Here is a 24,498-nt window from a genome sequence, read left to right as displayed (position 1 = left end):
TACAGTTTATAGTTTTTGCCTGCTCTTATAGTTTTACATGCTCCTCTGAGGGTTGCCCCGTTTTCTTGCTCAAGTTGCAAAAGTTTTTCTTATTGGAAAGGGTTTGAAACTTTGCTGCGTCCTCAGCTGAAGTTGATGCTACATATTTTTTTGTTTTGTGGTCTTCTGGCAGTTAATCAATTTTTCGTTCTTCGAGGTTCTTTTTTTTTGCCTTTTGCATGGCATGTAGAAAAGTTTATTAGAGTAGCGAGAGTCTGTGGTTTTGTTGTTGGCCAAAAAACTTTTAATTAAGAAAACCTTGAAGTGATTTATTGATTAGCTTACCCCCCGCGCTCCACAGCCTTTCAGAAAAGTTAAGTTGCCTAAAAGTAAGGAATTGCCCTCGGGGAGGCTTCGAAGCTGAATAGCCAATGAGAATACGATCCGACTTGCAAGTTAATCAGCGCTGCGAACGGCGTGCCATGTACTTAATGAAAGATAAGTGACAGACAGAGAAAGAAAACAGAGAGAGAGAGAGAGAGAGAGAGAGAGGGAGAGAGGGAGAGAGTGGCAAGTATAACTAAATCAAAGAGGCAGACAAGCAGCAAATACGAAACGCGGCGAAATCAATTGTGTGCCCAAAAGAATATTAAGTGATAAGGGGGCCGGGTAAGTGTAAGTGTGTGTGTGTGGGTGTGTGTGTGGGTGTGTGTGTGGGTATCTGATGTGACGGATTTCACTTTGAGCTCGTTTCGCTAGTGATTCGCTGAGGCGCGCTGCTTATGGAAGCGCAAAGAAATACACCCACAACAGAAACACAGCTAAAAAACCAACAAAAATAAATGAAAACCAAAAACACCGTCACAGTCAGGCTCATAGAGCGTAACGTAAAAAACAAGCGTAACAACTTTGAGCGTTACGAATTGTTGGCTGTATCATTATAAACTGAATCTCTGTCTCTTTTGCTGGCCAATGCGCAGCAAGAAACCCAACTGAGTAGGCTGCAAGCGGAGCACACAAAATGGCGCCCATTTCCGGAGCGGCGATCAAGTGATCAAAATGCTCAGGTGTGCTTCCCCTTTCTCCAGCTCTAGATGTTGGTCTGTGCCGCACACGCCTAGTGCCACGCCCACGCCCACACTCGTACTCTTAATTGTACTCATTAAATGTACAAAGATAATAAACAACAGTAAATCGCAGGTGGACTGAATGCCGACAGAACTCTTCTGACTAACAACGTGCCACTTAGCGGAAATAAAAAAATTGATATTTAAATTTCAAATAAGTTTAAGCAGATTTAATAATTTAATAATAAATATTTAATTATTTTCTTATGCATTGAATTGATTGAGCTTAGGCTTGATTTACATACTTAAGAAATTTAAAAAAATTAATATTTAAGGTATAATTATTTAAAAGTTTAAAGTATTTTGATTTTGAAACGGCGCCCACATCCGGTGCAGCAGTCAGGTGCCCCCAACTCTAGAAGTTGGTCTGTGCCGCACATTTAACGCCTAGTGACATGCCCAGCAGCGTTCTTTTAATTGTAATTATCAGCACACAAAGATAATCAACAGTTGGAAATCAGAGGAGGGCTGACTGCGGACAGAATTCTTCGTGACAGTTCGAAACTCGAAGCGGATGTGGCCGAAACAAAAAAGCGGAACTACTCTTGAAAGATTTGCGCTGGCCATTTCGGCCACCTTCGCCGTCACTTGTTGTCCCGTGCTCTTGTCTCTCACTTCCCCACTCTAGGCCAACAGCAGCAGCAGCAACACCAGCAGCAACAGCAGCAGCATCGACAACCACCATCGTGCAACGTGCAACGGCAGCAGTCGGAACTTTGCTTCATGGGCGATGCTTTTACCTTGTTGCTGTTGTTGCTGTTGTTGCTTTCTCGTTTTTTGTCTGTTTTAATATATACTTATTTATGTCGCGTTCCCCCTTTTTGTTTGTTGATTTCGGGCTTGGTGCGTGCTATATGGCAAGTTGCACTTGCGACTTGTTGGCCTGTTGCCAGTGTATGTGTGTGTGGCAGGGTGTGATTATGAATATGCTGCCAGCTCGAAGGGTGTGCCACTTGTTGGTGCCGCTGCACACGTGGGAAACACTGCGACTTATTGCAGTCAGCTGTAATATGTAGATTATAGTAGCATTCAAAGCTATTAAACTTCCGCCTTGCCTATGCAACAATTACAAGTGCTACACATTTCCAAATATATATGGCAGACTAGAAAGGCAAAACTGTACCCCAAACGGGTCAGTGTAATGCGATGCTTCGATGATTTTGCCATATGAGACACTTGAAAAAAAGCGAACAGGGCCACTGGACACAGACTCGGGCCTAGAGATCTACAGAATCAACATCAAAATCGGAAAACGACTAACGCCAAGTGCTCGGGGATCCGGTCGAGATCGTCGGCGGAGTGGGGAGTGTTAAGTGTTTTTTTTACAAATGTATTGGGTGTGTTTTCTGTGAATATATAGAGTGTACTTTTGATCGGTCCAGTCGTCATTGCCACGGCAGATTTAATTTTTAGTCGATTATAGTATAAACTACGATATAATTGCTTATACAGGAATAAGGGGAATTTTATTAATAATTGAATTGTTTTTTTTTTTTTAAATACATTAAAATTCTATACAATTTTTCAATTTTTACTCTTCAAAATGTTAAATCAGACAAAAATGATTAATAGCGTTATCAGTCACAATAATAATAATTGTATTATTTTTGGTGAACCCTTTTTAAATAATAATAATTATTCAAAATCAGTTTGATAATAATCAGTTCGTATTGTGTTAAACAGCAAATATTTAAGTATAAAATGCAATTGTTGAATCTATAGAAATTATAAATTATTAAAGTTAAATGTTTTGAGTTGACAAAAGTATTAATAAAAACAAATAATATTATGTTTCAAAAGTGTTAAAATTAATAAGCATAAACAATTAATTGGTTAAATGTATATAGTATATATAATATATAATATTCAGAAGTTTCTCCAGCTTATTTCTTTTAAGGTTTGCTGCCTCATTTTTTTGGAACGGATTAAACAATTTATTAGGCTAACAATTTGCAAATACTTTAAAGCAAGTAAGCAATGTTTTTGTTTTTTTAAATGCCAATATTTAAAGATATAATAAATTGAATCGCTAAATATAGTAATTAAGTATTTAAATGGAAATTGAGAGGATATTAATAAAACTACGCTACCTTCAAAGTATTATAAAAGCCTTTTAAGCACTGTCATGTAATATGTTTGTAAATATAATATACATTTTTGGTAAGCATACATAAATGAATTTAAAAAGTATTTTCCTGAACTTATATTTTAAAATAATATATTGTAGAGCATTAAAATATCGCTGCAAGGCATTTAGCTAATCTGTCTTGCCTCTGGTTGTATTGGACTTGTGCAGCTGTGTTTATCTCAGTTCGCATTTGGGTTTCGAGATACTAGATAGTCAGATGGATGTTCGTATTCATCGTTATATACTCATACTCGTACTTAGTCGTAGTCGTTTTACTCATGCATGGCGCGCACCAAATACGAAATAAATTACACTTGATTATCTTGTTGCTCGGCTGGTTGCTGCTGCTGTTGTTGTTGCTGTTGCTGTCGCCAGCTCATGTCCGAAATACGAAAATAAAAAAATAAAACACACAAAACAATCTCACAGATACATGGACAAGAGAACTAGTAGCTGGCTGGGCATGTGTTGATATTCTACAAGTCATTTGCTGACTTAATTTCCAAAGCGAATAGCGCTCGCGATCGTTTGGGAGCATTTGAATTTGGGATGGGCAGAAGAACAGAGGGGGGTGTGGGGCTAGGGGCAGGGGAGATCAGAGTGGTTCGGGTCGGGGACGCGGCTTCTGCTCAGCGAGGCGTGCAACTTGGTCCAACGCTCAAGTGAACGATTGCCATTGGTTATTTTTGTTGAGTTGGACCCAGACTTATGTCTGTTTTGTGTGTGTGCGTGTGTGTGTATGTGTGCTTTATTTAATTCTAGATAATCATAACGACTTGTTGCTGTAGTTTAGCTTTAGTAGTAGATGCCACTGTCTATCTGTCTGTCTGTCTGTCTGTGTTGCTGCTCTGCGTTTTTTAGGGTAATTTTCTTTTTGCAATTGAATGAATTTGCGTTGTAGTCGCGCTCAGTATTTTTTTATTGTTTAGTTTCAATAGAAGATTACGCGGTCCCCAGATGGACGATGTTAGATGTGTATTTAGATGGTTGCGCTCAGCTGCTGCTGCTGCTGCTGCTGCCGAGCCAGCGAGTGATGTTAATGCCAGAATTTTCACTTCCGTTCTTAAAACGATTTCCGGCCATGGTAGCCTCAGCTATTTCAGAGTTGTCAGTGCATGGCGAAACAGTCCCAACTTTCCACATGACAAAAGAGCCACGTGTGTGTGTGTGGGGGGGGGGGGGGGAGAGATAGAGGGGCTATCAGTAAATGGACAGAGCAGAGTAGAGAATGGTCGCTGTTCTAAATATTCAATGTGCAAAACTTTCTTAAAACCGAACACAGACTTTGCAAGTTTGCAAAAAAAAAATACATGGAGGACTTGTGGCTGGCTGTGTTAGACCATTGTGCGCCTAAAAGTCAACTTTAATTTGCATTTTTCATAAGTAGCCTGAGGTGCACTTACTTAGGCCGACATAAGAGCAGCTGAGGAGGCAGCATCTAAATGAGAAGTTGTTGTTGTTGCTGTTGTTGCACATGGCAAATATGAAAAGAAAACTGGCAAAGTAGCAAGAGCAGCAGAAAAAGTCGCAGGCTGGGGTCGAGAAGTGCCGGCACACATATGAGAGGCCTAAGCGGCAGTAACAGCAACAGGAGCAGGGGCAGGAGCAGGACTCATGACTCAAGCAGCCGGGCCAAAGTTGGGCGCACGCTGTTTAAATTAAACAAAACACACACATAGCAATAACACCAACAACACCCACAACAACAACAATAGTAGAGAGTCGTGCAGAGTTCATGATAAAGAAAATGGCAAGGCAATAGGAAAGATTGAACGACTATAAGATACCAATCACATTAGTTGCACAATGGTGCAATTAAGCTGTGTGTGCTATACTAATATTTATAAATTGAAATTTTATTCACATTTTAATGAAAATATTAAAAATAAAATGTCATTCATACAGAAATATTTCACTCTGCGTCATTTGAATGATTTAATTTGTAAATGAAAGTCACATTTAATTGCTGTCAAAGATACAAACATATTTTCTTACTATGACTATATATAAATATGCACATTGAGTTTAAAAAATTCGAATTATTTTATTTTAAAGTATGTAAAATTCAATAAAATATCTGACGAACAAATATGAAAATATTTTATTCTCAAGTAAAAACCGAACTCAATTTCTTCAAAAGAAATAGAAATGTGTTAACTATTAAGGATAAGCAACGACATTTTTTTTTTAAATAAAACATATTTGAAAATTTGGCCATTTATATTTCGGTGCACTGTGATAAAATTGATTAAATTGATTAATTAAAATATTTGACATAAAGGTTAGGAACATTGTTAATATTGTGTTGCCTTAAGTTTCTTTCAAATATAAAGACAAATTTTGATCATATTGCTTAAGTCTACAACTGATCTATGTGCGCTCGCAATTTAACTCGCTTTTAAGTAACATAGGGTATTTCAAATGCTGGAAAAAAACTCATTTACACGTAGGGTATTTAAAATGCTGGAAAAAAACTCATTTACACGTTGGCAACTTGTGTGGAGGACCTGACAGCCAGCAGCAAAAATAACAACAAGAATAGGCAAACAACACGAGAATAATAATAATAATAACGAGGCCTGGTTTGGGGCTGGCTTTGGATAGGTGGTGCAAATGCTTAAGACTTGTTTCCTTGTATTTTGTCATTTAAGCTGAAAATAATTGCAACTGCTTGTAAATGTTGCACGGCGGCAGCAATGACAGAGCAACAGCAACAACAACTAACTGCGTCTGTTGGCAGCAGAAGGATAACATGGCGCATCATTACACACACACACACTAGACTGAGACACAGGCACATATACAGATGCAACTTCAGCAATTTCCGCTTCCGTTGCTGTTGCTGTTGCGTCTGCCTCAAGAGGCGGCGCCTGCCCCACACACTCAATCGCCTCGTCTTCAATTTTTCTATCCCACACATATTGCAATATAAACGATAAAGAGGCAAAGACAGACAGAGCGAGACAGACAGAGAGGAATAAATGAAAAGAAACGGCAGTCAACGTTGCGTTAAGAGTACCTAAAATTAAAACGGACACCGGCTAGTCCATCCATCCAGCCGAGCCGATGTATAGAAAACCGCCCCAACCCATTCACAATGTGTGAACTCAACCAATTCTCTCATCCATTCCGTGTACTGCATCAACGTCACTTTTCTTTGCCATTTCATCTTAAGTAGCACACAAATAAGAGTAAACAAAGCCAAACAAAAAGGGGCCAGGAGTGAGAGCTTACAAAGGCGCCTCTCTTCACATATATGCGAGATTGCAGCATCCCTCATCGCTCATGCCACACTTTGTGTGTGTTGACTTTCTAATTAAAAAATGAAGTCCACTCAGGCACAAAAGCCAGAATTTGAATTGTAGACAAGACTTTCAAGTCTTTGGTCAGTCTAAACATAATAGGGGGATTCCCTTAAATGTATGGGGTACTTACCAAAATTTAAGCGGCTTTCTCATTGGATAACTTCTCGATATGGTGTAACCTGCAAGTAGAAAGCAAACAATTGCACATGGCGCAAAAGAATTTTGTGATTAGTAATTTGATCTTGCGTTTGGTCATTTTTTAAGCTGCAACAAATACAAATTGTGTTATGCAAAGGATTTGAACTGGAGATGAAGCTACACTTGCGACTAAACAACATTTTCCAATTTCTTTTAATTTTTCAATATATTTATGTATTGATCGGATTAATATTTATATGCCACTTGGCATTAAGTATTGCTGCAATTATTTTAAGCTGCAAGTGTGCAAAATAAAAACGCAAATTTGATTTGTTTTAAATTATAGTTATAAATAATTTGATTTATAGTGAGATTTAAAGATTAATGCTGACATTCAATTACTTCTATTGTTGAGTAAAAATATGAAAATAATAATTTAATAATACCAAGTGCCTTGTAACTTAAATCTGGTTAACTAATATTTAACTATTCTTAAATGAGGAAATAAAAAAATTCAATTCAAATTACTCTTGCTGCTTTTCTATTAAGTTTATTTGTATTGCGATTGCAAACTTCTAAGTAATTAAATATTAATGGCTGCCTTCGAAGCTCTAAAGAAACATATCTCATATCATTCCATAGTTCAAAGGTTTACTAGTTTATATATTATAGAAATGTTTATTTTGGATTTTTCAGTTTTTGTTTTGTTTGTTTGTTTTTTTTTGTTTTTGCACCAATACCATTTGCGATATTTTACCCTTAATTTAAGTTTACATAGCCATTGGCGATTTCGTGGGCAGTGAAAACTGCGATGCGGTTCAGCGTTGGCTGCTGCTTGGTTGCCACCGTGGCGCCTCCATTGACTGGACACCGACCAGCGGCATTGCCACTGATACTGGCTGTGGCAATTTCAGTGGCAGTTGCATAGGCAGTGGCAGTTGCACTTCTCGTGCTTGTGCCTTTACCTCTGCCTGTGCCTGCTGTTGAGGCGTTGCTTTCTGGCGTAGTTGGTGGCACATTTTTGTAGCCGGCTCGTTAGAACACAAAATTTGCGAATAAATTTTCATTGAGAGGACAGGGGACAGACACACAAACGTCAAAGGAGCGCTGCGGGCAACTTCGGGGTCAAGAGCGGGCTTCACTAAACACGTTGGGTTTTGATCTATATATTTTTTTCATTTATTTATTTATTTTTTTTTGATTAAGTGGCAACACAAAAAACAATATTTAAGGCACAGCCGCGTTGAATGCTACATTTTAAACGGTTTGCTTTTTGCTTTCACTTCATCACTGCCAAAGGTTGGACTACACTTTTATTATAAGCTCATATTTGAAATCATATTGAAAATGTTGAACTCATTTTTTGAGGTTTGATATTTTTGTCACTTATTAATTTTGTTTGTTTAAGTTATATCTTTAACATGATTTATATATGTGAAAATTTTGTTAGAAAATTTGATTTGGTTGCCGCAGCGCTTTTGAGTTTTATTTTAATGTAGATTATTTTTTTTTATTCTTACTTTTTAATTGTTATCTTTTAAAGTTTGGAAGTTCTAAAGACAATTAAAAAATATATTAATGATGACAGTGGAAAAATTATTTTAATAACTAAAATGTAACTAGAAGTTTGGAATTTTTATTGTGAACATTTTTTAGTATTTAAAATATACAAATTACACAATTTTATATTTTCAGAATAAAATTATTTTTATGATTATGGGAGCTTATGGAAAAATTTTCCATTTGCTTGGATATTTTTGAATTTTATTTCTTAAGCTGACTACACTTTTTGTTTTTAAGTTCAAGTCGTTTTCAATCACATTATTTGAATTATTGTATTTTGTTAAATATTCTAAAATCTTAATATCCCGGAACTATTTTTGTTTTGTATTCGACACTTTAGTACAGTCATTTAAATATTATCAGTTATGAAGATTATACAAATAATGCCATCAATTATTCATAGTACTTGCTATCAACCTTTTTGAGCTAAAAATTAGATGTCGTACAAAATACGCCAAGAAGACAAGTGTCCTTAGACAACATCCTCAGACGTACCCACGAAGTGAATGCTGCGTTAGCCGAACTACAACTGACTACCTGACTGACCAACTGACCAAAGGCTGGCTGCCTGTCTAACTGGGTGCTGCTGGCTGCTTGCTGCTGACTATGTTGCTGTTGCTCTGGCCTGAGAGGCCACGACGCTGACGTTGCGAGCCAAGACGATCGAATGTCTCACAAGAAACGAAGGCCAAATGCTTTTATATTCGTCTCGTGAAACCCAATTTGTGTCTGTTTGTGTGTCGGAGAGTATTTATATAAAATAAAGCATCTATGTGAGAGTGTGTTTGTGTATGGGTTTTTGTATGGGTATCTCAACTATATAAGTATGTGTGTGACTCTGTGCAAATCCAAACCACAGTCAGTTGCTGACAAAGTTGAGCAGCGCTGCGGCGAATCAAAGTTGCTACACTTTGGATTTGTCTGTCTGGGTACTTTTTAGATAATTTCCGGCCAAGTTTTTACCCCAACAAAGCCAAGACGCAGTTGCTGCCAATGCGCAGCAAGTGAAACCGCGAGACAACTTGTCGTATGCGCAACTTTGGCTACCACCAATGCCAGCAACAGCCGCAAGTGTTTGAGAATGCGTGTATGTGTGTGTGTGTGTGTGTGTGTGCGGCAGTGTGTGTGTTTGTTTATTTGTGTGTGTGGTTGCTCCGTTGGTTGGCTAATCGAGCGCCTATCTGCCGACCGCCTTGAAGTAGGCAACAAATAAACTCATCTCGACTTCAAACTTCAATTTCAAACAACGACATTAGCGCTCACGTACCACAATCAGCAGCGAAACATTTGCAAATTATAATTTACTTCTGTTCTTATTTTTTATTATTTATTTTATTTTATGAAGATATTTAGTTTTATTATGATGTTAATTGATAATTTTTTAAATTGATTGTTTACATTATTATTTAATGAATTTAAATTTATTTAACGGTTGCTAATGCACTATATGCTTGCATAGAATTTTACGTGATGCTGTTTAAATAGTTGAAATTGTTTTCTTATTTTCTTGTCAGTTGATTATTTTGATAAGTTAATTTGAATAAATTGTATGCATTTTTTACACAAGTCGAGGCGGCGTTCGTCAACGTCGTCAGATGAAGACAGAAACGCCAAAGCAAAACTTCTGCCAGCGCGCGTGACTAGAAACGTACTGAATTTTGTATTCTACAATATAAAAGTAAAATGCTTGGCTTGGCCAAAAATGCCGAAAACCTAAAAGACCAAGGCGCTGCCGCTACTGCTGCTGCTGCTGCTGCGACGTCAACGTTGTGCCCACATAAGTATGCAACACTTTCTTGCAAGCAGGCAGCAACGTCGTCATCATCGTCGTTGCTTACTTGCTGGCTTGCTTGCTCCTACCTAACGACGCCGACGCTGGCTTGCTTGTTTTTTCTATATACACGGAGAGACACGAAGAGCGCATTTAAATATATGCATATATCTATATAATAATATATATTATTTATATATGTATTAGACGACGTCGTCGCAGCAACAGCAGCCATAGCAGCAGCAGCTGCAAAAGCAGCAGCGAAGCAGCAGCAGCAGCAGCAGATAATTTCCTATACGCAGACGGCAGTAAGTGCAAGTAAGTGTGCGCTTGCTCACACGCACAGCACACACAAACACACACACACACACGTACCTATACGAAGACATACAGCAAAGAAAGAGCCGATTGACGAAGCGCACTCACGAAGCTAGGCGAGACGAGGCGACAAGTAAACCGACGAGCACGAACGGCGAGGCGAACCGTACGCGCGCGTAGCTTAAGATGAACTAGAAGAAGCAGGCAGCAAGCAAGCAGCAGGCCGGCTAAAGAGAGACGCACTCACACACACACACACACACGCAGAGACAGAGAGACACCCGCACAAGCCGATGTCCGAAGGATGGCGATAACGATGATAGCGCCGATGTGTTGCTGCTGCTGCTGCTGCTTCTGCTGCTATTGCACGCTAATATAATGCACTCTCACACACACACATAGACAGACACACAGACTGTAGGCAGCTGGAGAGAGGACGCAATTAGAAAGCAGCGGCGCACGAAGTAGCCGAAAACTGTTGTTGCCTTAAGGCACGAAGGCAGTGCAGTCTTCGTGCCGAGGGAGAGAGCGAAGTGAGAGCGTGGTTTGTAAACGTGTGTTGGGAAGTGAGTTGTCTGCAATTGAAAGGAGAAGTTGGCCGGCAGAACCAACGACTGTTGAGTGCGGGAGTATATTTTGTGGCATTGTTGTTGCTGTTGTTCTGCCTGATTTCTCCTAATGTTCATTAAATTCTAACACACAGAGATTTCGCACACACACGCACACAATTTGCTTACCAGTTCGTCGAGTCTCAGAGCATCACGTGTGTCATTTTGTTGTAGAAAATGGTGTTGTTGTTGTTTGTCGTGTTGTTGTTCGCGATGTTGTCGTATAAAAAATACATATATACAAATTATAATAATACGTGTATACTTATAAAAATGTTGCCAACTATCTTTTTGCTTTGTACTTTTGATTTAACATTTGAATTTCGTATTTTGTAGTTTCTTTTCCTTTGTCTTTCTTGTTTCTTTTTTTTTCATTTAGTTTTTTGTTTTTGTTTTTTTTTTTTTACAAACTAAAATGTTTATGATTACTTCTTTTGAGCGTTCAACGTAAATGCAAATAGTCGAAACTAAATATACTTGGGAACAGTTTGAGAGTTTCTTCCGGTAACTAGTCGAGATCGAGTTTCAGAGATATATGTCTTGATCGAAATTGCACTTTTAAATTTTTTCGGACTTAGCGTTTTTTTTTTATTATTAGCTTTTTCAAAACCGGCAAAATGTTTGCAAACAATTTACTATGTTTTTTTTTCAATTTTCTTTTCTGAAAAGTGTCTTGGCTTTTGTTTGTTGTTGATTTTGTTCAAGGATAGAGTTCGATATGCATGTACAATATACACATATATGAATAATTTTTGAATGATTTTGTTTCTTTTTGTTATGTTTTTTTTTTTTTTTTTTTTTGTTGCTTGTATTTTGTTGTTTTTTTGAGTGCACGCAAAATTAATACTTAAAAATAAATGAAAACGTAATTGAAAAATCCGAAAATAAAAATTTGTTTGTACGACGACGTTGATGTGAAGCTTTGTACTAAAAATGCGAAAAATTATTTCGCCGCGAATAGGCCGAGGACGACGCCGTTTGCCGCGTCGCATATCACAGTCTGTATACGTGTGTGTGTGTGTGTGTCTGGATGTGTGTGTGAGTGAGCATACATGTATTGGCAGGCAGCTCCAACAACACCAAAAGCAAAAGCAACAACGATTGCAAAAAAATTGTGTTTCCCGCTGCAGCCGCGAAAAAATACGCGAGCACAGGACATTGGCAGGACATCGGGTAGCAGCTGTGGATTTGCAAAGCCAGCAGCAGCAGCAGCAACAGCAAACACAAAGCCCCAACCAAAGCCCCCCACACCCCTTGGTGGGTGTTTTTTTTACAAATAACATCGTTGGCAGCGCTGCCCTCACCCACAGGCAATAAAATAAATGCAAAAACAGGATATACACACATACAAGTACACAGAAGGGGGGAACACAGAAAAACTCTCTCTTTGAGCTAGAGTTAGTGCGCATTTCAAATACATGGAGGGGCAGCCAGTCGCAGCAGCAGCGACGCCAGCTGCACAGTCAGCTGCGACGTCGACAGCGACTGCGCGTTGGGGCAATAGAACAAAATGGAGTATGAGCAATGAGTCTTTGTCGGTTTGTGTGTGTATGTGTGTGTGTGAGTGTGTCTGACTGTATGTGTGCGGGGGCATCTGAAGCAACCCCTTCAGATAGGCAGCAGTTGCCTTAATTCTTAAGATGAAACAAAGTGAAACCAAGTCGATGCTCTTTTAATGCTGCTGATTTAGTTTAGATACATTTCGTAGATAATATATGCAGTGTGTAAGTGTGTGTGTGCCTTTGACATTTAGCCGTCGGCTGCTGAGAAAGTCGCGGCGAAAGTTGCAATGGGGAAATTCTCACACTTAAGCTAAACTCTTTTCTATGCTTAAAAATAAACTGGAATTTGTTTCAAGGTGTATGTAAATACATACATATGTGTGTAGTTGTATAACCATAACCCTTCTTTTTAGTATGTTCTACTTCAGCATATAAAAAGGCGGCGAGCACGTGTTGGGATTTGCAAAGGAAGCTAACAAGTAGTTTTTGAATTTGCAAGGAAATTATTGCGGAAATGGAATAATAATATTATTGGAATAATAATAATATTTAATTAAAGTAAATATATAAATAAAACTAAAGAATTCTTATATCTATCTACACGATATGTTCAAGTTAATAAAAATGATATTAATTATGTATATATCCTACTCACAATTTTCTTACTTCTTAAAAGAAAACTAAACTAAAAATTCTAATAAATTTTGCATAATAAAAACTTTCCTTTCCTTTTGAAATTTATATTCAAATAGAGAAAACTTTATGGGAAGAAAATCTGAAAAAACCTTCAGCTTAAATGCTCAAAAAGATTAAAATGATATTTTGTAAGAAATCGATGCTTTTTGTACAATGAATCATTGATTTTTTATTAGGGTAGAAGACTTGTTTTTTTTTTTTAAATTGACAATCAGCTGAGGAAAATCTCATGGTAAGGAAAATTGAGAAGAGCTTAAGCCCAAATGCTTAAAAAAATTCAAAAATAGAAATAAAATTCATTAAGACTTTCACCTACAGGACAATTTACTGATGTTATTTATCCATGGCAATGTTGTTGTTCTCTCTCGGGTCCACAGCTAATGCTGGCAGTCTGAAGCGGCAGTTCGTTGATTGCGGTGCGCAACGCGTTGCCAGTTTTGGCATTTTTGTCTGCGTCGCCGTCGCCGTTAACAGAATGCGATTCGAACAATGCGAAAGATCTATGCGATCCCAACTTGGTGTCTCTGGCAATTGCAATGTATCAAAGTATCTGTCGAATTGCACCAGTTTCAATTTGTATGCGTACATGAGAACGCAATCGATTTCAAATATCTTTGACTTTGTTTCTCTTGCTGTTATTGTTGTTATTGAACTAAAACAAATAATTTGCTTCAACTTTGTATTTGATAGTTGGAAAGGGTTTAGTTTTTAATGTGGAGGCAGCCATTTGGATGGGGGGTTAACTTAAACGGTGAGCAGACGACGACGCAGACTTCGAAAGTGATTTACGAAAGTTTTGGCTCTAAATTATTTGTCAAAAAGCTTGTTTCGATTTATACTGATTTGGTTTTAAATATTTAACGTTAAATGTTTTAACTTTTTTTGTCGCTGTTTATTTTTTCGATTTTAGGGATGTTGTTTGTTGTTGTTGTTATTTTTCATTGGTCGCTATTAAATATTAAAAATCAATTTGACGATGAGAGTTGATTTATTTTGATTGCTTGTATTGCAGTATTCCAAAGTTATTGCATTAGAATAGGCCGTTGTTATTGTAATTCACACTCACTCACACTCGCCTACATTCGTGGCCACTCAAACATATGTATATACACATATATATTTATATAAATACACACATATATATATGTTTATATATATATTTCATTTCATATATATTTTATTTCATTTATTGTATATGAATAGTATTTGATGGCACTCAAAACTCAACGCCCGATTCAAGGGTGGCTTCGGGGCGTTAAACGCGCGCGCACTTTGCATCCATATATATATTTATATATATATATATATATTATATATATATATATTATATATATATATTATATATATAATAATATGGGGCTTTCTATGTGTGAATGCGAGTGTGTGTATAAGTATTTTTAGAAAATAAGCAAGTCCGAAAATGAACCGAACCGTCGACGACTTGGACCAGCTCTGTCTCTGCCAGGACTTCTCACGGAAAGTTTCGAGCGCTGACGTTGCCCGTTTTACCGTTAGCCACTCGGCAACTGCTGCCGTTGCTGCTGCGTTTAGTGTCCTTTTGCTCGGTGCGTCGAGCCGAGAATATATGTGTAGGAAAAAAGGCAATGGTGGCACTCAAAAGACGTCCAAAAGCCGTATGCCAACTACCCGCACGCCCGATGCCGATAGATCTGTTGCAATGCGTTCGGCGTTCCATCAACTAGCGACCAGCTATCCAGTTAGCAACGATACAACACACGGCACACAAAACATAACACGGACGAGCACGACGCGTACATGGACTGCGCCACCCCTTCCATGGGTTCGCCTCCTTCAACAGGAACGACCGCCAAAAAAAAAAACAAAACACAAGAGGACACCAGACGCGCAAAATGCAGCGGGGCTGCTGTGGAATCTCAGGCGCTCAAGCCCCCCCAAACTCACCCATCCTACATGCCTAGTCCTATGTAAAAGTATCTGTGATAAGTTTTTTTCCTTGCACAAAGTTCGCGCGCGCGAATTTCATACTCACACATAGAGAAACACACACAAGTTTTGGGAGAGTGGAATGCTCTATATAAAAGCATTCTATATACTGCATTGAACACACATTGAACGTGGGTGGGTGGTCAAAAAAGCGGCGCATCAAGAAATAGAAAAAACTTGATGCTTGGACTCTACGCACAATGTCTACGCGACCACACTTCCGTTGGGGTCAGCCCACCCACTCACACTCAAACACACACACACCCCCAACACCCACACCGACATGTGCAGCTGACCAACCAAACGCACCACGTTCACGACACCGACAACGACAACGACATCGGCGACGACTCCGACGATGTTGATAAAGAAGTGCAGCTGCAGCCTATCTGCCCAACTCCAACCGCCCACCGGCCTGGCCAGACAGCCTCATCGTGCTTATCATCATCATCATCATGGTCATCATGAATGCAGGCAGCATTGCAACGCACAATGAGCTGGGTGTGAGCCGAGCTGAGCTGCCTTCCCTTATGGCTAGTTGCTTGCTGCACGTGCTGAGCCTCCACGAACAGCTGCTGCTGCTACTGCTGCTCCTGGTCCTGGTCCTGCTATGTAAAAGTTACGAGTCTGATCAAGTAAATAAACGGTGGCGCTTGTGAGTTATGGGTGAGGCGGTGGGGAGTTGTAGGCATAACTTCTAAAAATAAGCCGAAAAGAGACAACAAAACAAAAAAAGAAGCAACGACTACTTCTCTGTGTGCTTTTGTGTCTGCCTCCTCCTGCAATGCAGGATCCTTCCTTGCTCCTGCCTCGCACTTCAAGTGCATTATTGCATGTTGCATACGATTTTCTGTTGTTGTTTTTATTGCCCCTGTTGCAGAGCTGCGGGCTGCACTCGCAGCCAATTCCTTTCTCTTTCGCACACGCTTGCTTTCTCTTTCTCTCCCTCTCTCTCTGTGTTGCTTGCTCTGTGTGTGTGTGTGTGGCTCTCTCTCTCTCTCTCTCTCTCTGTCGCTGGCACTCTCTGGATGCCGGCGGAGACTCACTCACACATGAAGTTGGTTTTATTGCAGCTCCTTTTGGTCATCTAAATTGTGGCAAGTTGACGCCAACAGCGACGCCAGCTGCGCTGTCATGTACTAGGACAGCAGTTGGTAAATGCACGGCAACCACCACCCACCCCGCTCCCTCCCCTCTTTTGCCCACTATCTTCTAGTTGGCAGGCAAATTGCAATTGCATGCATTGCAACATATTTCTCCAGTTGGGGAAGTGCAAATGGCGCTGCTGCCTGTGCCGCATTGCGCATGTCCTTGTTTACATTATGTGCCTGTGCCCCCAAACTTGCCATCCAGCATGCAACCGTGTGCATGTGCATAACTGTGTGTGTATGTGTGTGTGTGAGGATGTAGAAAAGCAAAAAGTCTACTACTACAACTAAACCTGCTGCTCGGGCAGGAGTCCCTTGTATATACACATACACACACACACACACATACTCAAACACATACACACAGCCTGCCTGCCTGCAAGTTGCTACTGCAGCGGAGCGCCTCCATCGCCGATGCAGAAGTGGCGAAGCTCTGAGAACGACAACGAATTCAAGACGAAGCTGGCAGTCACGAGGAAGGAGTCTGTTGACGACACCAATGATCATTGCCAACTGGAGACTAACTAACTATGTACGAATGCTCGATCATATTTCGAAGTGTATTTTGCATTTTGTGATAATCAACATTTATATAATACTTAGCATTATTTATGAACAAAATTAATTTAATGTTTGTTTTATTTTGGAATATTTAATGATATGTATTTTGAATAGTTACTTTTATGTATACTTGAATAGAAATATCAGGTAGTAATCATATTCATTTAATTCAAGTAGTATACTAAACTATTTATGTACATTAAAATATCTAACAATTGCATACTTCATATTTAAATAAAGTATATGACACATACTTCCTCAAATGAAATGCTTGAATGAATATTTTGAGCAAAAGTTGGAGAGTAGGTTGATTTGTTATATGATTGTATAGCTATATAGAGATAGGAACATTTATAAGTAATTAAAATATTCATATTATTTAAACTATAGAAATCCTAAGCTCGACAAGTATTCTCACACATTTGCAGAAATAATAATTGTTGAAAGAGCAATACGCTAGAAGAGGGCACAATAGATATTGAAGATCGAAATGCATGGATCCCCCAATAATAATATATATTTAAAATATATATTTTGTTAAAATTTGTATTTTAAATTTAAAGTAAGTTTTTATACTTAAAATTGAAATATTTATTTTCGAAAGTTGTATGTTTAATATCAAGATCAATATTTACTTACCAGAACATTAAAAATATATCGAAAAAATATCACATCACAACAATTTTTGATATTAATTTGGTTTTAAAATTTCTTGAGTTCCTAAAATTTTTACTAAGCAATTTTATGGGTAAAGTTTTTTTTTTTTAATTTTCTCTATAATTTTTTGTCGAGTTTTTTTTTGTTTTGTAAATAATTATAATAAAATCTTCGCACTTGTAAAATTTTGCTTCTAATTTTCTGCTCCGTGTTTCGTTTTTCTGTTCGTAGACTTTTCAGTTGGTTCAAAAATTTTCAGGTAATTTCGTAGGTTTTGATTTACATTTCTCTTCAAATTTTATGTATTTTTTTTTGTGATTTTTTTTGGGTTTTTTTTGTCCAAAAATTCGACGCCAAAATGCACAATAGAAAAGGTTAATCAACTAAAGAGTTACGTCTGAATTTGTAGAAAACCAAAATTTGCCGTTACGTTTGGACCGAGACAAAATTTGTTTGACCGAAACTTGGAAAACTCAACTCTAGACAAGATCAAATTCAGACGCTTAAATTTTGCTTCAAATCGGAACCGGTGCGGAACTAAAAGTGGAAGTTACTTCTGACTGACTGACTGACTGCCTGCTTATTATTTGGTTTATGTGTATTAGTAGTTGATACTAATTATTTTTGTTGACTTGTTGGTTTTAGTTGTTGTTGCTGTTGTTGTTGACGAACAAAATGCGATGCGTGTTGTTGTTGTTGTTGTTGCTGTTGCTGCGGCTGTTGCTGCTGCTTATCTTATTGGTAAAAATTGAGCTTTGTCTATTTGATTATTTGTTGTTGGCTGGCTTGGTTTGTAGTTTGGTTTGTTTTGTGGAAATGAAGAAAAAACTGCCTACATGCTAAACGCCGGCGTTTACATTGTCTTTGGTGGATTGTGCATGGATGGCAGCGTGGATCGGAGGGGGGCGTTCACTTCCATTCAAGATGGCGTCGCGGCGCTCAGAAACGGCGCCTGCAACACCTTCAACAAAGCGAATCGCCTTGGCCCAGTCGGTTGTTGAGCGTCGTCGGCTCGAGGCAACGGCATTTCGAGGCACATATCAGCAAGCCACCCAAAAGGAAAAAAACTGTTTCGGTTGGGGTAGTGGGGGGTTGGCTTGGGTCTGCTTTCTATGTATAAGTATATTAGTATATTAGGTGGCTCCGCACTTGCACTTCAAGTCATTTTCTGTGCACTTTCACTTTTTTTGGCCAAAAGCACAAACACTCACACACGCAGCACACTCGCACCGTTAAATGGTTTTCTTTTTGTGTGTTTTTTTGTTGTTTGTTTTTTCTTTCACTGTTCCACTTTCTTGATGCGAGTTGAGTTCGAGTTTGGAGTTTTGAGTTTGAGTCTGTGCAAAGTCTCGGCTTGGCTTGTGATTTATGCGCTGCGAAGACTGCGTTACTGGACTGTCGGTCGACCTGCCTGCCGACTGCCTGCCTGCCTGCCTGGGCACTGCCTAATAATTTGCCTGACTGTTGCTGTCTGTCTGTCGGCCAGCCAGCATGCCTGCCTGCCTGCGTACTAAGCCAGCAGGACCCGAGGAGCAGAAAAAAATGCGCCGCAACTTGTTTCGCGTTTAGCGCTTTTCTGTTGCAATGTTGTGCAAAAATTGTTAACGATGACGGCCCAGGCCGTCGTTGCCGTTGTCGTTGTCGCTGGCGTCGCTGTCGCTGCCTTCGATGACGTCGCTGCATTCGCGATTTGATTGTATAGTATGGTCCCCGCTCTAAAGTTTTTGGCTTGATGAAAGTGGCCGCTGGCCGTGCGCGTTGATGTGGCGGGCGCGAAAAGCGAGAAAAAATTCAACGGCTCGCAGCGAACAGCAGCGAATTGTCCTCGTCGTTTTTGGTTTGTGCTTGGCGCAAAAAAATAAAATAAAAAATATAGAATTTATTTTTGCTGCGACGGCGGCGATGGTCGCTTTGCTAATGTACATACATGTGCAGTAGCGCACACATACAGGAACAAATGCACATTGCTGGATAAATCCAAAACACACAGAAACATATAGGGACTGACAAAGGGGGTGGAGGGGGTGGCTACAGGGCGGGGATATGGACAGCAATGAGCGCTCAGTCGCGCAGAAATCAAAACAAAGCGCGACGAAAGCAGCGACTACGATGGCGGCAGCGAACACACACACACACACACACACACACACATACATACATATACATAAACACATACACACACATACTGCTAGGCAGAGCCATGCACATACCTCACACACATTGACCAAGCGCACACATACAGCTAGCTATCCCCAATCAAGCGGCGAAACGCATTTTGCATTTTGCTGCGCCTAAAAATCAAACAACGCCAAAAAGTATGCAACGCAAAATGCAACCCCATCGAGTCGTGGATTTTGGCTCTGACCGTGGGTGCATTCGACTGAGCAGCGCTGCCCACAACGCAGTTGCGTATAGGCAGCTCAAAATGCAGCCTAAATTGTACCTAAGACCCGCACACAATCACACATCACACACATACACATGGGGAGAGACCTGCAAGTTGTGTGTGGTGTGGTGTGGTGTTTGTGGCGCGCTGTTGCTCCTAGCTGCGCATTGCTGTGCTTGCCGCTTTCGTGCTCAATTCGATTGCCCCGCCAGCTACTGAACACCCCTACCCTACCTCCTCCCGCAACTAACCAAACTCAATCTGCAATTTCCAAACCCCTCATACGGGTCTGTGCCATGTGGCAGTTTTGTTTTGATTCTGTGCTTTTGTTCCTTTCTTATTTCACACATTCACACACACGTTCACTCACTTACAGACACATGCATAGCAAATACAATTTTTTCGTTCTCATTTGCCACAAAGCAAATCGTTGCAAAAGTGACGAAACTTTTGCGATTTGCCCCTGCGCATATGCAACACTTTTTTGTGTAGCATTACGTGATTTTTGCCTGCGCTTTGGCATTAGAATGGGTAAACGCATATACCAGAGTTGCCAGCAGCATGTAAAAAATTGCAGCAAGAAAGTGCAGCAAGAACGAATATAAATGCGAGAAAAACAACAATAGCTCTATCAGTATTCTGACAAAATCCAAACTCACGCAGACATATCCATATACATACATATATATATATATATATATATATATATATATTATACATAAATATATAATAAACACACAAGCGAGTAAGCGCATCAATAAAGCGGAGAAAAATTGTTGGGCCCAAAACGCAGCCTCTTTCTGTCATGTACATATACACCCACATATCCACACCCACACATACATAAATACATGCAGACACATACGTATATATGTACTGGAAACTAAAACAGAGAATGCATTTGATCCTAGACAGCCACACGCATTCCGCATATTACTCATACGCCGCATAGACGGCCGGTCAACTTAGGCCTGCTTTGTCTCCGCCTGCCTGCCTGCCCTCATACAAACTCACACACACGCACACACACACACACACATTTGTACATATGTATGGGGTGGCAGCTGCTGCTCCCACAAGCTATACATATATCTGTATATGGACATTTATGGCACTATCGATGGCATTGGTTATTGACTTTGATTTTGGTTTTGCAATTCGTGCAAAGGTTTTGAGTTTAGCAGCTGCAAAGGCATAGTGTGGGCCAGGAGGCCGTTACTCATTTCATGCATATAAAAGAATTACCAGATTGCCTTATGGATTAATAAGTTGCACTGCACAAATACCAAAGGTACATCAAATACAAATACGCACCCCCTCCACACCCGTCCGGTTCCATCCATACACAGGTACTGTCCGCGATTATCAACTGCCTGTGAGTACTGCGGTCTTCGGCCGGTCAGCCCACCACAATTTCCCCCTTTTGTTCAGCCGTTTGTTGATTATTATTTAATGAGCAAACGGGAGCGCGGCGCATAAATTGTGAAATCGCGCTGAAATGCTATAGAAAATATACATTGGAAATACAATAAATAAGGAGAGGGGAAGTAAATAAAAAAAAGAGTAAGCCAAGAAGAAATTCAACAATACTCAGGGCCCTCGATAATGTTTGTACATTAAAAAATGATTTCATTTAATTCTTTAAATACATATATCTACATATATATTTAATATATTTTTATTAAAATAAAAAATGGGTATGTATTAGTACAAATAACTAAATCGATTGTTGAATTTCAACATTTGTTGTGTAGTACTTTTAATATACAATCTAAAGAATCGCGTGATAATGGTTGAGAAACTATACCTATATTTCTGTATATCATTTAACTTATAAGTTGTTTTTTTATTGGCCAAATAAGCAATGTGCATGTGAAGCAAGCATCATTTTGAGTGCCTCCGACCATATAAAGTATTTTTGTTAAAGCTGAGTCGGTCCTGACATATTTGCCAATCTTAGGCAATACATTCCATAAAATGATCTTCATAATATATAATACATACATACAAAGTTTCCGACAGTAAGATAAAATCGAAAATCTTTTATGAATAATTGAGTGGACTTTAAAATATGTAAATCTACTTTTTTGCCACTTAGGTATAGATATGAGATGGATGTTAGTGCCAACTAGTTTAAAGATACACAATCGAACGATGCCCTCTAATCTGCATTAAAATCGCATCAGAGTATTGGCTCATTAGTTGGTTGAAAAGGAAAAATGATCACAAAATTATTTGGCTGGTCCAAAAACGCATCAATCAAGTGCAATCGGAAAATTGTGTGGAGACTGCCTCCAACTGACCCGAGCCCAAAATCATTTTTAGTTTGATGATGTTGATTTTATGCGCTGCAGATAGGATGCCTGGATGGAAATGATGTCGATGCTGATGTAACTGCTGCTGCGTTTGGCTGATGCTGATGCAGTCTTTGTTACGCAGCTGAAACTGCAGCTGCTGATGGCTGATGGCTGATTTGCATAGTCCCTAAAGCGTACTGCGTTGCAGTTGCAATTCGTTGCCTAAAAGCATCGAGTACGCCGTCAAGTGGTGTTCATGCATGCGAGGGGGCTGGAAGGGGAGGTGCCACATAACGTAAATATCGGCAGCCAGCAGCAGCAACAAAAATGACAAAGACAGCGCGGAAAATTGCGCGAAAAACTAAACATGCGACAGTCCCAAAGGGGGGGGGGGGGTCAATGGGATGGGGGCTCAACAGCGACAGCTGCAACATAGCGAACAACAAAAGTCCATTCGAGCTTTTGCCCATTGCACCAAAGCAGCTGCAGTTGCAACAGTCCATTCAATAAACAAAAACAACAAAAATTGACAACAGCAACTGCAACTGCAATAAGGGAAGTTTACACTGTTTGGGCTTTTGGCTCCTGATTGTTGCAGGCAGCAAGACGTTGGGGGCTACTACGACGAGGTTGGGAAGGGGTCAAGTGCCAAGCGGAGGTCACTCTATCGACATATGGCTGAGTTGGCCGCACTTGAGAGTAAATCAGCATCAGCTTCGCTCCAACTCCCAGGGGCACTGCATAATTCATTAGGCTCATTTTTTGTTGCGCGCTGTCCCCAAAGATAGCTCTGGCCATAAACATATTTCACTTTTAATTAATCAAGCGAATGAAACGAGAGTCGCTCAAAGGACATGCCGACAAAACGGATGCCCTACAACCGAACTTTCAACTTGTGATATGGTATATTTTTTTGTAAACTCTGTAATTCTATAGGCAATGCTGGCTGGCCGGCAGCAAGAGCAAAAATAAAAGCAAACTGCTAAGCTCCCTATTTGGTATGATGTGGGCGTGGCAGGGCAGCAGCTTCCTCCTCTCAATGGCTGGATTGTTGTCGTTGCATTTAAAATGCGCGCTTGCGTTTGAAAACCAACACAAAAAATACAAAAATGCTCCGCCTACCAGCGGGCTAACAGCGGTGGCAGTATAGGTTGGTATGGAGGAGGGAGGGGGGTTTGGTTTGAGTCGGTCCGCCATGGTTGCAATGACAGAAAATGAATGCAACTGCACTGAAAAAAAGAAAATTGCTTCGGCAAACAGAAAGTTTTTCTGGATTCCAGAAATAATTGAGACGAAATAAATTTATAAGTTTAGAATGGGTTTTTATGTTGAAAAGTAAAAAATGCTAGAAGAAACTTTTTCTCGTAACTCCATTTTTCTGAAATATTTTCTATTTCTAAGAAATAAATTCAGAATAATTTAAATAATAGTAAATAAATAAATAATTTCAATATGTTAAATCTTTAAATAATTGCGTTTAGAAGTTTACATTTTTATTTTTTATTTGCGATTTTCTAAATTTCGAAAAGACTTTTTATCTGAGTGTCCGCTGCTTGTGGGCTGCCCTGGCTGCGACTGCGTGCATTGCTCATCCGTCCGGTGAGCCGCCGTTAACATACGCAAAATGCACTTTCGCGGCAACAACAACAACAATGGCAAAATCAAATGTCACGTTGTTGTTGCTGCTGTTCGCTGGATTTTGTTAGGGGAGCTGCGGGCGTTGCACAATATTTACCGACTTGGGTTTGGGGAATTCGAATGGGCGAACGGCATGGGCAGATAGACAGACGGATGGACAGACAGATAGACAACATGGTTGGGCTTTTACGCTGCAGCTGCTTTGTCAATCCGCGGACTTGTCCATATATATCAATTTGTTGTCTGTTAGCATTGCTCCTTTGTTGTTGTCGTCGCAGTTGCTGCAGTTGCAGTGCTACTCTATATGAGGTTGCGACAGTCGATTTTAACGGCTGCCCATGCTCCGCTCAACATTCGAGCCAACTTTATTCATTCTCAAACCCACTCAGACTAAAAGCCCTTCGGCTTGACCAAAAAAACATTGCATTAGGCTAAGCTGTCGATGGACAATAAAAAATGAAAATTAACTGAATGACAAAAATACCTTAGAATAAAAAAATGTATATGTATGAAATGAAATTCGACGCATTATTATTAAAGCAACCAACGAATTTTCTACGGCCACTTTAATGAAGACATTATTTAGTTAACTACAGTGGAAAGAAATGTGTTAATTTCAATTAAACACACACGAGTCTTTTGTTGCCGTGTCAGCGAGCACGGTAATTACCTCTACAGAATACAGGACAACCAGGACGACGTCATCTTTAA

At 39.6% G+C, this 24,498-nt stretch overlaps 1 long non-coding RNA gene across 2 annotated transcripts in view; it reads right to left on the bottom strand.

The window, feature by feature from the left end:
* LOC116805782 overlaps positions 1–11,206 on the bottom strand; it is a 46,317-nt gene extending 35,111 nt beyond the window's left edge. The window contains exons 1-2 of one of the 2 annotated variants that reach the window (XR_004365390.1): positions 11,067–11,206; positions 6,670–6,718 (exon numbers count right to left, since the gene is read on the bottom strand). This is a non-coding gene — a long non-coding RNA (uncharacterized LOC116805782). Of the gene's footprint in view, positions 1–6,669; positions 6,719–7,434; positions 7,478–11,066 lie in introns of those variants that run through there. The other variant, XR_006246659.1, reaches the window with a different exon arrangement.
* Between the last annotated feature and the right edge of the window lie 13,292 nt (positions 11,207–24,498).

This window comes from Drosophila grimshawi, unplaced genomic scaffold, assembly GCF_018153295.1.
Source record: "Drosophila grimshawi isolate 15287-2541.00 unplaced genomic scaffold, ASM1815329v1 contig_311, whole genome shotgun sequence".
In the NCBI taxonomy this organism is placed as follows: Eukaryota; Metazoa; Arthropoda; class Insecta; order Diptera; family Drosophilidae; genus Drosophila; species Drosophila grimshawi.
The sequence above is the reverse complement of the archived record's forward strand: the minus strand, read 5'-3'. Positions and strand labels throughout refer to the sequence as shown.